At 40.8% G+C, this 18,094-nt stretch overlaps 1 protein-coding gene and 1 pseudogene across 5 annotated transcripts in view; both read right to left on the reverse strand.

The window, feature by feature from the left end:
* QTMAN (queuosine-tRNA mannosyltransferase) overlaps positions 1-18,094 on the reverse strand; it is a 338,255-nt gene that overhangs the window by 308,696 nt on the left and 11,465 nt on the right. The gene's annotated exons all lie outside the window — the stretch shown is intronic.
* LOC149524042 (uncharacterized) overlaps positions 5,943-18,094 on the reverse strand; it is a 33,122-nt pseudogene continuing 20,970 nt past the window's right edge.

Below are 18,094 nucleotides of genomic sequence, written 5' to 3' on the forward strand. Positions count from 1 at the left end.
TCAGTATCGTCATGCAAAATGTATGTACTAAGTGATCTCTTTTGCCCTCAAACAATTAAAGTTATAGTGTTTGAGACCAGCTGAATAAGTTACATAGAAAAGAAACTTGGAAGCAGTATGTTGTAATACTGTGTTTGGAGCAAGTACCTTTTAGGAAGTTATGTGTTAAAAGTAGAATCTGTTACTCATTCACAAGAAACCCCTTGGTTTTCCATAGTGGCAGACCAGCCCACGCCGCTTCCTGTGGCTGCCCTTGGGTGCAAATAGCAAAACAGAGCCAATAGGAGCCACGAGGCTCCAAGGCCACCACGTTGGTAAGTAAACAAACCGGTACGTCCAGTTAACAGGCTTCTCAAAGTGGTCTCCGAAACATGGAATTATAGTGATCTTAATTTGGTTTAACTTAATTCACTTTTAAAGGCTACTCTAATTTTGAGTAAAAGTATCCATATTGGAGTTAAACGTATTGGAGTTTAATCAATCTACTTGAACTCACACCACTAGTTAATTTGGACTAATTGTTCTGGGTGCCCCGGCATAAGCAAGTTGATAGTAAATCATCAATAGGAGCTACAAGAACACTTGTGCAAGAGGACTTATCCCTGAGTGGGAGCATCAGAGTATTTGCACAAGAAACACTGATTTTGTACATTACAACGTCAGTGTTCTTGCTCAAATACTCACGGCCAGTGTAGACAGGTGGCAAGATTTTGTGCAAAATCTTGCCAATGTAGACACAGCCATGAACTGTATGGAGAAGTGAACAGAGATGTGCTGTTTACCCTGTTCCATAACACAAGCTGTAGAGGTCACCTGATTAAATTAATAGGCAGGAGATTTAAAACAAACAAAAGGAAATACTACTTTACACAATAGTCAACCTATGGAACCTGTTGCCATGGGATGTTCAAAAGGCCAAAAGTACAACTGTATCAGAAAAAACCTAGATGCTTTCATGGAGGTTTGGTCCACCAATCGTTATTAGCCAAGATGATCAAGAATACAAACCCACGCTATGGGTGTCCCTCAACCTGCAGCTATCAGAAAGTGGGAGTGAATCAGAGGAAACAGATCACTCAAAATTGCCCTGCTCTATTTGCCCCTTCTGAGACATCTGGCACCATCCATTGAGAGAAACAGAGACTTGGCCAGGTGTATAATTTGCAATGGATTCCTATCAAAACAATAATCTAAAAACATCACTATGGAACTAGGGCTACCAACTGACGTGCGTTAACACCTGTGATTTATTCAGAGAAAGATTAACACTTCTATTTTTTTAACGCATTAATCACAGGTGTTAATGCTGTGCTGCTCCTCTGAAGCACCACTTCGGCACCTCAAAGTGGCAGCGCATTAAGAGCTGGGGATCAGCTGGAGTACCCCGCTGATTCCTAGCTCCATGTTTCACTGCCTCTTTGAAGCACCGGACTGGGGCTTCAAAGGGGCAGCACAACAAGAAGCCCGGGATCAGCTGTAGTACTCCAGCTAGATACTCCAGCTGATCCCGGGCTCTGCCTTGCACTGCCCCTTTGAAGCACCACATGGGACAGCGCTTCAAAGGGACAGCGCTGCACAGAGCCCAGGGTCAGCCTTTCCAAGGGGCAGCTGCACTGGTGGCCTTTCCAAGGAGCAGCTGCACTGAGCCTGGAGTCAGCTGAGGACTCCAGCTGATCCCGGGCTTCCGCAGCGCTGCCCCTTTGAAATGCCATCACAATAATTTTTTTAATCGTTTGACAGCCCTTTATGGAACTAAATTGAAATAAGATGACTGATACTTCAGCCATTACTCCTGTTCTTAGAGAAAGTAGTGTACACAAGAAATAATCTTCAGTTCTATTAATAAGAGTGTATATACCTTGAATGCAAAAATAAAACAAAACAAAACACTAAAACTATGCAAGTATGGTCAGAAAAATATAGGTGCAGAATTCCACCTGGCTGATTTGTAAATGTTATTATTAGGGTTATCAATTAATTGCAGTTAACTCACTCACTTAACATAGATGCCCCTTCGTGCTTTGACCACCATTTCAGAGGAAATGTTTCCATGCTGATGATGCATGTCAACAAAAATAATGTGTTAACTGAATTTGTGACTGAACTCCTTGGAAGAGAATTGTATATCTCCAGCTCTGTTTTACCCACAGTCTGTCATATATTTCAGGTTATAGTGGTATTGAATGAGGATTCAGCACATTTGTTTTAAGAATACATTTGCAGCAGATTTGACAAAACACAAAGAAGACACCAATGAGATATTTCTAAAGATATCTACAGCACTTGACCCAAAGTTTAAGAATATGAGGTCAAGAATATCTTCCAAAATTTGAGAGGGATGAAGTGTGGAACTTTCAGAAGTCTTAAAAGAACAACCTACCAATGTAGAAATTATAGAACCCAAACCATCAAAAAAAGAAAATCAACCTTCTGGCGGTGGCATCTGACTCAGATAATGAAAATGAACATTCATCAGTCCACAATGCTTTGGATTTTACCGAGCACAACCCATCATCAGTATGGCTTCATGTCCTCTGGAATGCTGGCAGAAGCATGAAGGGACATATGAATCTTCAGTGTGTCTGGCATGCAAATATCTTGCAACACCAGCTACAACAGTGCCAGGTGAACGTCACATTTTCAAGTGACAATGTGAAGAAGAAGCAGGTAGAATTATGTCCTGCAAACGTAAATAAATATAAGATTGAGTGGACTTATAAGCACTAACGTTATATATTGTTTTATTTTTGAATGCAAGTACATAATTCTACATTTGTAAGTTTAACTTTCATTATAAAGATATTGCACTGCAGTACTTGTATTAGGTGAATTGAAAAATACTATTTCTTTTATTTTTACAAATGCAAATATTTGTAACCAAAAGTAAAGTGATCACTTGTACATTTTATATTCTGTGTTGTAATTGAAATCAATATTTGAAAATGCATAAAACATCAAAAATATTTAAACAAATGGTATTCTATTATTGTTTAACAGCGTGATTAATTGCAATTATTTTCAATCATGTGGTTAATCATAATTTTTATTTGCTTGACAGCTCTAATTATTGTTCATTTTTACCAGTCACAGGCATGCCAGGTGCCTTGCAAAACATGGAGCAAAATGAGGACTCTTCCCCAACTTTTTTATATTCTAGAAAAGAATTTAAAATCTAGAATGGAAGCTTATAAAGCAGATTTGGTTCCTCCTGCATCATGTCTTGTGATCAATCAGTCTTGCTCCCTAGGACCTAGCCCATACTAGAAAGTTTGCTAGTACAACTATTCCAGCAAATCCTCTTCATGTAGACACTGCTTATACTGGCAAAAAGTGCTTCTGTCAGCATAACATATACCAATTCCCCTAAAGTTGTAAGGCTTGGTGTACACTAGGTGTTTAGATCGCATTTAGCTGAATAAGGTCAATTTTCTAAACAATGTGTCCACACTAGCAAGCTCGTTCCATCGACCTTAAGGTCTGCTGAAGTCAATTTCAGTACTCCTGCTTTTCACGATGAGTAACACAATTTTCAACCTTGCCTGGTGGAATTTATAGTAGTGTAGATGTGACACTGCAAAAGCAGATATTCTTGGCCTCCAGGAGGCATCCCCCAGTGCCCTGCTCTGGACGCTCTGGCCAGAACTTGTGACCCTACTGCTCTTCAGGTGAACAGGAAAAGCCTTAGGAAAATCTGAATTTATTTTTCCACGAGTCCAGCTTTGCAAGCAAGCCTCAGAGCAAGCAGCACACCTGGTCATGACTTCCATTACTTCAAGTCCCATAAACTACAGTTCCCAGGGTAAAAAAAAAAGAAAAAATACTCATGAATGGAGTGTGCAGGAGATCTTGGTCCTCACTGAGGCATGTGGAGAGGAATCTATTCTCTCTGAGCTCCAAAACAGCCAAAGAAATGCCAATATTTACAAAAAGATCACAAACTGCCTGGTGGACAAAGGATACTCTAGAGATGTCCAGCAGTGCCTAGTTAAAATAGAGAAGTTGAGGCAGCCCAATCACAATACAAAGGAAGCAAATGAAAGGTCTGGTGCATTGCTTCTGTGACCAGCTACATGTAGTTTAGTTTGTGGTCAGCAGACTCCTAAATCTTCTTTTTAAATGCCCAAAAGCACATTCGACCACCATTTTGCACTTGCTCAGCCTCTAATTGAAATGCTCATTCCTGCAGTCTAAGCTGCCAGTATACAGCTTCATGAGCCACAGAAGCAAGGGGCAGGCTGGGTCACTAAGGATCGCTATTAACATTTCCACTTATCAAAAGTTCCAGTGTAGATCTTTCTGAAGAGAGATGCTAATGGAGTTGCTAAAGAGGCATGCATCATGTACGTTTCCCGGCAATCCCACACTGATGTCGGTGAATCAGCCCTTGTGATCCACCATGCCTGCAGCACCATCAAGGAGTACCCCTCAGGTTTTATGTACTCATTGGCAACGTGTTTGGAGGCCAAGATGGGAATGTATGTTCTGTCTATCACCTCTTTGCAGTGAGGGAACCCTACTGCAGCAAAGCCATCCACTATAATGACCACATTTGCCAGTCACTACCTCTGTAGCAGAATGGTATTGATTATCTTGGCTATTTGTATAACAACAGCTCCCAATGTAGATTTCCCCACTCCAAAATGATTCTCAATTGACCGGTATCTGTCTGGAATTACAAGATCCCAGAGAGCAATCACCACACACTTCTCCACAATCAAAGCAGGTCTTATTCGGGTACCCCTACGCTTTAGGGCTGGGGAAAGCCGATCGCAAAGTTCTATGAAAGCAACCTTGTACATTCAGAATTTTTGCAACTACTGCTGATCATCCCATACCTGCAGCACTATGTAGTCCCACCAGTCTGTCTCACAGCACCAGAACCGGCATTCCACTGTGTCCAGAGGATCGATTGCCAGCTGCATTTCTATCAGTGCAAGGGCTTGCATATACAGTGAGTCCACAGGATCCCAAGATTCATCCTCATCCTCTTCCTGGCAGAGTGACGTGCATACACTCTCAACATACTGCACCATTAGGTGTGCCAATGTACACATCGATATCATAATGGTTTGGTGCGAAACGGGATCCGTACCTGCTTTAGAATCTGTGTGGGTAACCAGGACCAAAAAAGGAGCAAAATATCTGTTTCTCGTATCGCAAGCAAAGGGGGAGGGAACAGATGAGCACATTATGGGACACTGATGACATGAACCCAGAATCACCCGCTGCACAGTTTTGGTCCCAATGGGCACTGCAAGCATAACCCAGAACACAGAATAGCAGAAGCACTGTGAGATAGCTACCTACAGTGCAGCACTCTCAAAAATCGATGGAACCTCCCTAATGGGGAATGCACTATTTCAAACTACACTGAATTCTTCCGTTCAGTGGGAACAGAGACCTTTGACTTTGCAAAATGGGGTGACCAGAAATCAACTTTAATAAATTCAACCTTAACTCATAGTATGGACATGACCTAAATTACATGAGCAAAAGCACTGTTTTGTTAGTATAACCATGTCTACAATAGGGTTTTTGCTGGTAATAAAATTTCAAAAAATTACATCCTTAACTGACATTATAGCATCAGTTAACATTTTAAGTGTAGACCTAACATAAGCAAATGTCTTCTGCTATTTAAGCATCTCATTTTGACAAAACAGAGTGAAAAGCTTTCAGAGACCCTAAGAAAACTCGAAATGTACCAAAAGACAATAACATTCCTGACTCCTATTAAGGTAATACAGTAGACTTCTGATAATCCGGCACCTTTGGGATGTAAGTGATGCCGGATTATCGGATATGTCGGCCTATCAGGAGGTACTATTGTATATATACTTCAGCATTAATACAGTCTGTAAATTATTCACTTAAACACTAAAAACTTAAACAAAACACTGAAATTTAAATCTATAATTTTGTTTATTTGCCATGCTGCACAACTAATCATCTGATGAAACCCGTGCTTCATCATCTGGGTTATCAATATCCTCTTCTGCTTCCATTGGGGTGTCGACAACAGTAGACTCTGGTGATGGTGGTGGTGAAGACAAAGGCTGAACTATCTTCCGTGCCCTTGCAAACATACCACTGATATTGGCTTGCTTAGAGGACTGAGACTTCTTGGTCTAAAAGTTATTAAGAATAATATGAAGGTTCATCACTTCAGCTGCATTATATTGGCTGCAATTCTCTGCAAATTCAACAAATTTGGAAATAAAATCAGTTGCCTCTCACCAGGTATATTTTGCTCTCTCTGTCACTTCCTCTTCTTCTTCTTGAGGTTTTTGTGGATTCATAATACTTTCAATGATAGCACTCAACATTTCTACAACTGGTTCGTCTTTGTCCATATCAAGCCATTGTTCAATCTCATTTTCTGTGAGCTTTGCAACAGCATTTTTCTCAGGGACATTTCAATTATTTTTGTACGTCAGTAATGCGCTTAGGCCTAACATTAAAGCCATAAAATTCCTCTTCATCGGAAGAATCATCACAAAACATGATGCTAAGACAAAGTTTCCTCCAACATTTTTGTACAGTAGCCTTCTTTACGTCTTTCCAAGCCAATACAGCTGCATACACAGCATCCTTAAGGTTGAAACTGGATTGAAATTCAGAAACACTGCAGTCTGAGTTTACCAGCTTTTGGACAAAAGACCCCATGTAGAAACACTTAAAGTTCTGTATCATGCCTTGATCCATACATTGGAGCAAAGACATCATATTCGCTGGCAAATATGTAGCAAAAATATCTCCACTAACAAGCTCTGAGGCGGGCGGATGCGCTCGACAGTTATCGAGAAAAAGAACAGCTTTACTATCTTCCTGTAGACCCTTCCTTTCTAAAATTCTCCTTAACCGAGGGCACAAAATAATAATAAAAAAAAAAACAGTCCTTAAAAATTTCTGCCGTCATCCAAGCATTCCCCTATGCCTCATAAATCACTGGCAAACTTATAAGAGTTTTAAATGCCCTAGGCTTTTTGTACTTCCCTACAACAAAAAGCTTAAGCTTATGTGTGCTGGATGCATTTGCACATACCAGAACTGTAATGCAGTCTTGGTTCATTTTGAAGCCATGAACAGTCTTTTCACCACCAACCACCAGAGTAGAGTTCGGCAAACAATGCCATAAGAGCCCAGTTTCATCGGCATTGTATATTTGAGAACGCAACAGACCATGTTCCTCCACCAACTGCTCAAAAATAGCTCCGTACTCCTCAGCAGCTACGTGATCGGCAGACTTTTGTTCACTAATGATATCTAACTTACGGATCTCATTCCAATACTTAAAATTACGCAACCAATCTTCTGAAAACACACGTGATTCACTAATGTTCATTTCACTGTGAAACTGTTTTGCTTTTTCTACGAGCACTGGTCCAGGAATGGGCTTACCTTCAGAACGCTTTGCACTAAACCACTTAAAGCCACATCCAACTGCACCATCTTAGGTCTTTTCAGAGTTTGCCGTACCTTGGTACATTTAGTAGGCACTTCACTTTCAGCAACAAATACTCGCAACATATCTTTGTTTCTTGATGTAATAGATTGTCGAAGAGCCAATATTAAATTCACTCATGATAATGTGCCGATTTATGTCTCTTTCTAGCATCTTTATAATCTCTAATTTCTGGTTCAATGTCAGCGTTACATGCTTCCTTTTTACACTTTTCTTACCACTACCACTAACAACTTCATTCACCTTTGACTCCATTACTACTGTACACACCGATGGGTGAAAATATTCAAAAGTCAAAACAGCACTGTCCAGAGTCACACAATGCCAATGGCAGACTGATTCAATCCCTTCCAGTTTCGTTTGGTTCAGCTGCTGCTGCCTTGTAATTCTTTTTTTGAGGATGCTCACTCACTTGACATTTTAATGCTGGACTATCGGGAGTGCCGTACTACTGGGTGCCAGACTATTGGAGTTTTACTGTACTTCCTACATACTTAAATTACAGTATCCTATCTTTTCTTGATCAGATTTCATTTATAGAAAAATCACAGTAAACAGATATCCTCATTTGTATGCAATGTGGAAATTATCTGAAAAATACAACTATTGCTTCTGAATGAGTGGCATCTCTAAGAGAATGTGAATTTTGTGTGAGCACAATACACTTACCACTAAAAAAATAAATCTGTGAAAAGAGAAAAGCATGAATGTAATATTAAGGGATAAAGCAGCACACTGAACATGCATATCACCAAGCAAACATAATAAACCTCTAAAGTTTGGAGGCTTTTTTAAACACAGAACTAGGTTATGTTCACACTAAGAAGAATATGTACACTGAATGTACAACAGATGTATAGCAATAGACTTGCTGTGGAGTATAAGATGGATGGAACAGAAGATGTAGAAAAATACAATTCAACTCCACAGAAGCTAGCAGAGGAGATAACTCATCTTTTCTAAAGAACAATTCAGCAATCTAGCTACAGCAACATTTAGTTCTTTTGCCAATAAACAAAACCTGGAAAAGAAGAGGAGAGGTTGATACAGAAAAGAAGAGGAAGACTGTGGTCAAAAGACTTACTTGGTGATTGGGTCGACTATGGGGAAACAAAAAAAAAAAAAACCCCAAAACAAAAAAAAAAAAGCCTATTATTCAAAAAGTTTATCAAGCAGAAGCCATAACAACTTGTTAGTTTTTTCTTCATTCCTTCAGTAAGAAGAACTGCAAGATTCTTGATGCAAAGTATTAGATATGTGCAAAATATTATTACTGACATAATTTGATAAAATAAGATGGCTGAGAGCTGTCTCAACCTTTCACATTGGGATGTACTGTAGTTCCAGCCATGAAACTGTATACTAAATTTGCCATTTGTGTCTGCTGCTTCGTAATTACGGACTTTATCCAACTTCCACTGGCTTCACTGAGAACTGGATCAGGACATAGGCCCCTGTTAAAGAATGGACAAGTTATTTCCAATGCAGGGGAGTGGAAAGAAAGGACCTAACCAGACAGAGATCTTATTCACACAACGTATCATTAAGTCTTAATATAACTTTACTGTAATTTGGAATATAATCTCTCCCATAGAGCATATGTATTATTTCTACAACCCATCGTGAAAAATAATCTGATCTGAAATAATCTGAGCTACAAAAAAATTCACTTTAAAGGGCAATATTTTCATACATTCTGATCACATGGGAGCAGAAAAAAAGAAATACAAAATGGAAATTTGAGGTTTAAAGATGAATTAGCAATTGAAAAGTTAAGATCCAGTAACTCTCTAATGCATTTATCCTATAACAATTTTTCTTGGCAGGAAGAAAAGTCCAATAATTTACAGAATATTCCTGTCCTTTTTTCTGACATCAGAAAGATGAATGCTTACTCTGTCTGAAAATGGAGTGAATGGAAAGACTGATTTTTCCATTTAAACACTTCATTTTTCTCTGTTTCCTTAAAAATATATGCATTTGCCCAGTATTATAAGTTCCTTCACAATGCATAATGGAGAAACATGGTACGTAAAGAAAAATATATGCTTTATATTTCATTAGAATGTCCAGATCCAATTTAGAATTAAATTACGTACTTCTTAATGGACATTGGTTATACTGAACTGTGAAAACCTAAAAGCCAAACTTCTCAACAAACAAGGATCCACATTTTAACTTTTCCATCTTAGATTGCTCTTTTCCCAGTTCACAAAATCAAAGGGAAGCAATACCAGCCCAACAATAATAGTAATTTGTAGCCTTTTAATAGTGGTAATCATTTCTCAGATTAGTTCTTTAATATTCCATTATGTGTCCTTTCAAGAAAGAGTTGCACAAGAATATTTGATCTGAAAAATAAATGTTCCAAATGACACCCCTGATCACATCCTTAATCTTATATACATTCTTTAAACATGAATATCAAAAGATACAAGAGCAGTAAGAATGCTACTGACCCTTGTAATTCCAAGATTAAATCCCAACTATACTCATATTATTTATTTGGAAAAATCTTTTTCCACATCCATATATTATTTCTTTATATCACTAATGAAAAAATACTTTTTGTAATATTTGATGAGATTAAAAAAATGCATGTTCTTTGTTTGGGAAAATATAATTTAAAAAAAGGTGAAGCTGAAGAACAGTTTACAGCAACCTGTTTTGTAACATTTCTTCAACACCACAGTTGCTGATTACAAGTCATTCCTACCCACTGGAATACCATACCCTACCATCAGGTTAACCCTTTACCTTTTAAAGATCATTTGCAAGGCTCAACGTTATCATAGTTTTACACCTTCCAAAGAAAAGGGAATTGCTTAGGCCACAAATAAAGGTGCTTGAGGCAATATTTTCATAAAACTTTGTAGAGAATTTTCACTTAATTAATCATACAATTTTGAGGTGAGTGACATTTTGGGCCCTGATAGTAGCAGTGGGCTTCTTTTCATTGCACATCCTCATAACCATGATGCTGAACACAAAAAGATCATCTTGTGACATTCTTACAGAGGTCCAGAAGGAAGAAAGAGAGGAAACAAGAAGTCTTTCCCCCTTCCTTACAATCTTGTAATACAGGCAGTCCCCAGATTACGTACAAGATAGGGACTGTAGGTTTGTTCTTAAGTTGAATTTGTATGTAAGTCGGAACTGGTACATATTGTAGGGGAATCTCTAGCCAAACATTTCTTCAGAGCTCAGTTTTATTCTCCCACACCTCACTTCCCTCAGTCCTTTATTCTCAAGCTGAGATGTCTGCTGAGAAAAGCCGCTCCGCGTCTCCCTGGTCTGCTGGGGGGGGGGGGGGGGGGGGGCGCTAGCTTCGTGTCTCCCTGTCTGCTGGGGGGAAGCAGCTAGTGCGGTTGCCTCACCCCGTTTGTAAGTAGGGATCCGATGTAAGTCGGATCCATGTAACCCGGGGACTGCCTGTAATCCATCAGCAGCAGGACTATTTCCAACATTCCAAAGCCCTGAGCACCTTTTGCTTAAATTAGGGAATATGAATATTTCCATATTTTTTTACCCTATGAATAGACTTCCCACTATAACCACAAAATTAAATGCTCTCACATACAGAATAAGCAATATACAGTCCAGATAAGAAGCAAGTTTCAGATCCAATATCTTACAGCCTTTCGGAGCTAGAAATGTGAACTTTATAATGGAAACTTTCCAGTGGGATTCCAAAGATGGGATATTTGACACATAAGGCTTTAAATTCATAAAATTCTTATAAATAGAAAAGCTGTTTAGAAGCGATCTTAGATATATATTAAATTTATTCATTATACCTTTGCCTCCACGGTCTCTAAAATTGGACTTTGTCTTTATACTTGGAAGGTTACATAAAAGTCCCAATAACACTTCTTTAGAACTCTCTATCTAAAACCTTTTGGAAACAGATTTTCTGTAAAATATGTTATAGCAGAGCAGAATATGTCTGAGTCAATTTAGGAATTCTATCTTGCTCTGCGTATGAAAATATTGGACATTGATTCACAAGTCTGCCCAAAAACAAGCTATTGCACTGTATCTTAGACCAGTGTTTCTCAATCAGTGGTATGAGTACCATTAGGAGTACCCAAGTGAAGTCTAGGGGGTACGTCAACAACTGAAATTTGGAGAAAACTGAATTTTTGTTTTAAGTTTTATAGCGCTTTATTATTTTTGTACTTTTTACACCCACACATTTCATCGCCCACCCAGCTACGATTAAGTTGTTTAAAAAAAATGTGTAGCAATGGTAGAAACGTCTGTGTGTCTGAAAACTGTAGGTACTGGGGGTACTTATAATTTTTATTTCACTTTATAGAAAAAGGATGAGAAACACTGTCCTAGACTAATACTTTACTGCAGTATTTCCCAAACTATGGACTGCGGCCTGATACCAGGCCACGTGAAAAAAATACTGGGCCTCAGCGTGGCTGCTGGGAGGGGACCAGGGTGGGGCAGGCTGGGAGGAGGTATGTGGGGGCAAGGGGAAATGGCCACCGGGAAGCAGGGTTGGGGGTAGCGGAGCTGTCCGGCAGAGATCGAGGGCGGCCAGCTGGCCGGCGGAATCAAGGTTGGCGGCAGCGGTGCTCTCCAGCGTGAATGGATTTACTGGTCCCTGTGTCAAAAAGTTTGGGAACCCCCTGCTTTACTGTTTGACATCCTGTTGAAGGACTAACATTAAAAGCCATCAAGATCACAAAGCTTCATCCAATAATTGTGACTGCCCCTCGATTATTGGTCTACTCTTACATAATATTAGATTTCTACATACAGGCCTACAGCAAAGAAGGGGCAAACTACAAAGTTCGTAGCTTCTCCAGTGGACCCTGTAGCACAGCAAGGCAGGTCTACACTACAGAAAAGCTTGACCCTCAAGAGGTCAATCTTCTATCATTTGATTTAGTGCAGGGGTTCCCAAGCTTTTTGTCACAGGAACCAGTAAATCCATTCACGAGCTTTTGGAGGACCGGTAACATTCAGCTGCATATTTGCATATTCATTAATCAAATTATGAATATGCAAATAAGATGTTTCTGGTCCTCCCAAAGCCCCCAGTGCCAGCTTTAGCAAAGCTTTTGATACGGTCACCCACAATATTTTTGCTAGCAAGTTAAGGGAATATGGATTGGATAAATGGACTAAGATGTATAGAAAGCTGGCTAGACCAGGGTTTCCCAAACTTTTTACTTTAGTTGGAACACATTTTTTTTTCAGTACTGTTTTTTGCAGGCCAAAAATATAAACGCATATAAAAAAAATGAAAAATGAATAAATGTTCACTGTTTCACCCGGCTGCATCCTCTGCCCAGCCCAGGCCAGGGCTTGGGGAATCAGCTTCACACGGGCACTCCGGGAGCCCAGAACATCTAGCTGCATCCTCTACACAGCCCGGGCCAGGGCTTGGGGGCACCTGGCGCCTCAAGGGCACTCTGGGAGGAGGAAGCAGGAGCAGATTAGTGGTAGGGTATCTGGCTAAGAGGGAGGATGCAAGGAGGGGACTTGGGTAGGAGTTGGACTTCCCTGGTCTGGCACCCTCTGGACCTCACTGGTCCCCGATGAGGGATTTTTTGGACCAGGGGAGGTCATTTCAGGGCTCCTGGTTCCTCCCCTCCCCACTAGGCTTCTTTGCACCTCCCTCCCCTGCAATCCAACTGAGCTGCCCACTCCCGGCTGGTTCCCTGCACCTTCCCCAAAACCATTCCCCACAATCCAAGGGAGTGCAGCACCAGTTCCCTGCAGCCCCTCACAGTCCAGCTGAGCTGCCCTTCTATTCCCTATGCCTTTCCCCATCCACCTCAGCCTGGTTGAGCCCTGCACTGGTTCCCTGCATACCTCCCCCACATCACAGTTTCCCTGCACCTCCCCACAAGCCCCACAGAACTGCTGAGCCCATATCTGATTTCCTGCCCCTCCCTCCCCTTGAGTCTAGCCCCAGGCTCCCAGCACCTCCCTCCTTCTGCAGCCAAACTGAGCTCTGAGCTCCGCACCTCCTCAGTATCCCCTCCCCAGCCCAGCCCAGGAGCCCGCACCTCTTCACTCTCGCAGCCCAGCTGAGCTCCATTTCCCTGCACCTCCCCGCAAACCGCACAGACATGTGCGGATTCCCTGCCCGCCCCTCCCTCTTCCACTTGAGTCCAGTGCCAGGTTCCCGGCACCTCCCTTCTCTGCAGCCCAGGTGAGCCCAGCGCTCCATAATCCCATAGCCCAGCCTGGCGCCTCCCTAACATAGCACCCAGGGGCAACTGCCCCCCCTGCCCTCCACTCACTATGTCTCTGCCTGGAGCCCAGAACATCCAGCTGCGTCCTCTGCCCAGCCTGGCCCAGGGCTTGGGGGACTTGGTGCCACACGGGCACTCCGGGAGCCTGGAACACCCCGGCAGCCACGCTGAGGCCCGGTATTTTTTTCCCCACAGACTGGTACCGGGCCTGGCCCATAGTTTGGGAAACGCTGATTTATCAGGTCTAATGTAGAATGCTGAGGAGCTTGCAAAGAGTATAGGAAGCTGGCGGGAGTGCGTGTTCCAATCTGCCTCCCACAGTGTGGACGCTGCAGTGGCTCTGCTTAAGGAAAGCCAAAACCAGCTATTAATTTTGCATAGCTGGATGGCGTGCCTTAAGCAGACCTGCCTGGTCTAGTATAGACCAGGCCCAATAGAGAAGGGTCCTGCTCTGTGCATGGGGGATGCCACCATCACCACATATAACCAGGTCATGCAGAAAGATGAGAGTGAATGAAGGGCCCTGTTCAGAATGAAAGGTTAATGAACCACAGGAAGGAAGAGATCAGACTAGAAGATGGGCCTGAGGATTTCCATTGTTTTCAAATGTCTATAACCTTTGAGTATTTTAAGAGAAAAGTCACTGTGATTAAAATATTCCTTTCTTAAGCCCATGTTCCTTGTTTTTCTGACATATTGTTCTTGAAGTGGTTCAATTAGAAGTCTAGCGTGCTCGTAGCCTATGTACTGATTTTATGGAGCACACATATGTGACATAAGAATCAGGAGATCTTAGACACTGACTTCAAGATCAAAAGTGGCTGGACAAGGCACCCAAACTGCCAAGAAAGGATATCAGACAAGAGACCTGAATGTGTGCCATAGGAGCCAGAAACAGGGACTTGACCAGAAGTGGGCAATAAAACAGAGGCAGTTTGCCAGAGTGAGACATGGAGGGCTGCTGCTGCTGTATTTATCTGCGTCTTCATAGGTAAAAGCGCTCGCAGCTCCCATTAGCCACAGACCACCATTTCCAGACAATGGGAGCTGTGAAAAGTGGCACAGACCAGGACACCACCTCCCACAGCTCCCATTGGTGAGGAACAGCAATCCACAGCCAACAGGAGCTGCAAATGCCCGTACCTTTGGAGGCACAGGTATATACAGTGGTGGCAGCCCATGTTTAGTCAGTTATTGCCCATCGCTGGACTAGACTAACTCTAACTAGACCAAGCTGGAAGCCCAGACAACCCAGTGGTAGGTTCCACTCACAAAATAGGTTGCATAAATATAATACATGATACTGTGGTGAGATAAAGGGATCTGATTCACAGTTACAGGCAGTCCCCGGGTTACGTACAAGATAGGGACTGTAGGTTTGTTCTTAAGTTGAATTTGTATGCAAGTCGGAACTGGTACATATTGTAGGGGAAACTCTAGACAAACATTTCTCCAGAGCTCAGGTCTATTCTCCCACACATCACTTCCCTCAGTCCTTTATTCTCAAGCTGAGGTGTCTGCTGAGAAAAGCTGCTCCGCGTCTCCCTGGTCCGCTGTGGGGGGCGCTAGCTTCACATCTCCCTGATCTGCTGGGGGGAAGCAGCTAGTGCGGGGTTGTCTCACCCTGTTTGTAAGGAGGGATCCGATGTAAGTCCATGTAACCCGGGGACTGCCTGTATTATAACTTGTATATTTCTTTGGAACTTCACAATTCATGAAAAATGAGACAGAGACAGACAGACACTCTCAAACACATGCTGATAAAACCTTCATAAAACCTTCATACCACACTCTCTCATCAAGTCTTTTCTCTTTTATATTCATCTTTTTCACTCACAAAAAAGTCAGCATCACAGCCAAGTCCATATTGTTAGCTACTATGCAGCATTTCTTGAATTGATAATACTTTCTGCAGTTTTGGGGTATTGTATATAATAACTTCTATATATCTTAGTGATTACTCTGCTTACGTAAAAAAATTAGAAATAAACTCACCACAAAATTTTGCAACCACTTATTACTATACTCTGTGGATAAATTTTTCTCCTAAGGCCTCCAAAACCTTTTTTTCAGAGTAAGACAGTTAGAGAAACTAAGTCATTAAAGCATATTACACAATCACAGAAATGTTCTGTGCAATTTACTGAAAATTCAGAGCACAATATTTCCTATAACAGTTATATATAGATTTATAGAATGAAATCGAAGTTTACTCCCAATATTCAAGTAATAATGCTTTCTGTTATGTATCTGATGGGTTTCCGTCATCAAGCTGATTTTCCTTAGCAGATCTAAGATCAGAATCAGTTTCTTGCACTTTATAAAATGGAACAAATGGAGAAAGGATCTTAATGTATCAACAGCAACCTATGAGTTATTAGACTGCACATACAGAGAAGCAATGGTTTACTAACTTCTCATTAAATAAACACTGAAAATGTCAGCCACACATTAATTCAATTCTTGCACATGAACAATCTGATAATGTAACATTCTGTATCAAGCCAGAATTTTCATAAATTATTATCTTAACAGAATATTAGTCAATTCACCAAAAGATATCAAAGCTACCATTTTATTACAAGCAATCCAAGCCTTGAGGCTAGGGCTATCAGAAAATATTTAGTTAGTTCCCAAACCAACATTTTTCCTACCCGTTTTATTATGAAACTATAACACATTTTCAATAAAGGTTAGCTTTGCTATACAGAACAGCAAATAATTTCCCAGAACTCTTTGGAAGACCTGACATGTTGAATGATTCTCTAGTCAACTTGTGTGTTATTAAGCTGGAAAAAAATGTATGTAAGATCATTTGATCATTGGAAGCAATGGAAAAGCATTGGGAGCTTGAGGACAGATGGACGAACTTCAGGTCATATAAAATACTACCAAAGCTGTATTTGAAGAAAGATGTGAAAGTCCGTGAAAGCGCCCTGGGTAAGAGTACTTCGTGTTGCTAAGAAACACTGAAGATGGATGAAGTAAATTGTTTCAGTTAGTGGATCCAACTCCAGCCATCTCTTGTTTATTAGTGCAATGTTTCCTTTTATTGGTTATTCATTTTAACAGCTACACAAATGATACACCCTCATTAAACTAGACTGAGACATGTATAAACATATTAACACTTGAAAATAGCTAAGTTATAGAATTTATGCTATATCCTGAGTAAAATATATCTACTACCCTTTCAAAATTCACGTTTAAACATTCTATTTAAATAGTCAAAAGATATTAAGAGCATATATTAGAATGCATCTTAATAAAGGATTCTGTAACATTAGAAAATTTCAAGAACAGTGGTATATCATAAGCAATATACTACTACTTAAATACAAAAAAAACTAAATCAACACAGATGTTCAGACGAACTAAAATAAGAAATACTTTAAGTTTTCCTTCATCATGGTGTTGGAGAAAAGAAACTAAAATTCCATAAGTTTCTTTCACATATGTGAAAGATTCTCTCTCCGTGATAGATCTCATGCGTGCGCGTGTGTGTTGCCTTTCTAGTTCAGAATTTTATTTTATTAATTTATTTCAGGCTGTTCATTTTGCTTAGCATCTGAGCAAGTAATGTTTCTCAAATAGATTGTGAGCATACTTCCCCACTTCTGAGATGTGCATGCATCATTGACCACAAGTCAGAACCTACTAGAAAACAACAAGGAGTCCTGTAGCATCTATAGGCTAACAGATGTATTGGAGCATAAGCTTTCATGGGCAAAGATCCACTTCGTCAGATCCTTGTCACTTCTGCAGATCCAGACTAACACAGCAACCCCTCTGATACTAGAAAACAGTAAATGTTGGAGCCACATTTAAGTTCTATCACAAAACTAAACAGTCTGGCTGTGTCTACATTGGCGCAATCTTGCTCCAAAGCGGCTGCTTTTACGCAAAAACATGCTACCTGTCTACACTGGTGGGGAGTTCTTGCGCAAGAACACTGACGTGCGAATGTGTGAAATCAGTGCTTCTTGCACAAGAACCATGATGCTCCTGTTCGGGAATAAGCCCTCTTGCGCAACTGTTCTTGCGCAAGAGACCAGTGTAGACAGACAACATGAATTTCTTGCGCAAGAGAGCGTCTACACTGGCATGGATGCTCTTGCGCAAAAGCACATCTCTTACGCAAAAGCACATGCCAGTGTAGACCTCTCTTGCGCAAATACTTTAAGGCAAGAACTCTTGCGTTAAAGAGTATTTGAGCAAGATGATGCCAATGTAGACATAGCCTCTGTGTAAAGCACTCCAGCCCTACTTTCCACCTGTAAACTTACTCAGAATGTAATGAAGACTGCCAAACAGAGAGGAAACATAATAGGAAACATAAATCTATAATGACAATCTACTCAAAGAACTATAGGTATTAGTAAGCATTCTTTCCTCTTAAGGTAATATACAT

The sequence above is a fragment of the Pelodiscus sinensis genome, chromosome 7 (genome assembly GCF_052426305.1).
Source record: "Pelodiscus sinensis isolate ZL-2025 chromosome 7, ASM5242630v1, whole genome shotgun sequence".
NCBI classification, from domain to species: Eukaryota; Metazoa; Chordata; order Testudines; family Trionychidae; genus Pelodiscus; species Pelodiscus sinensis.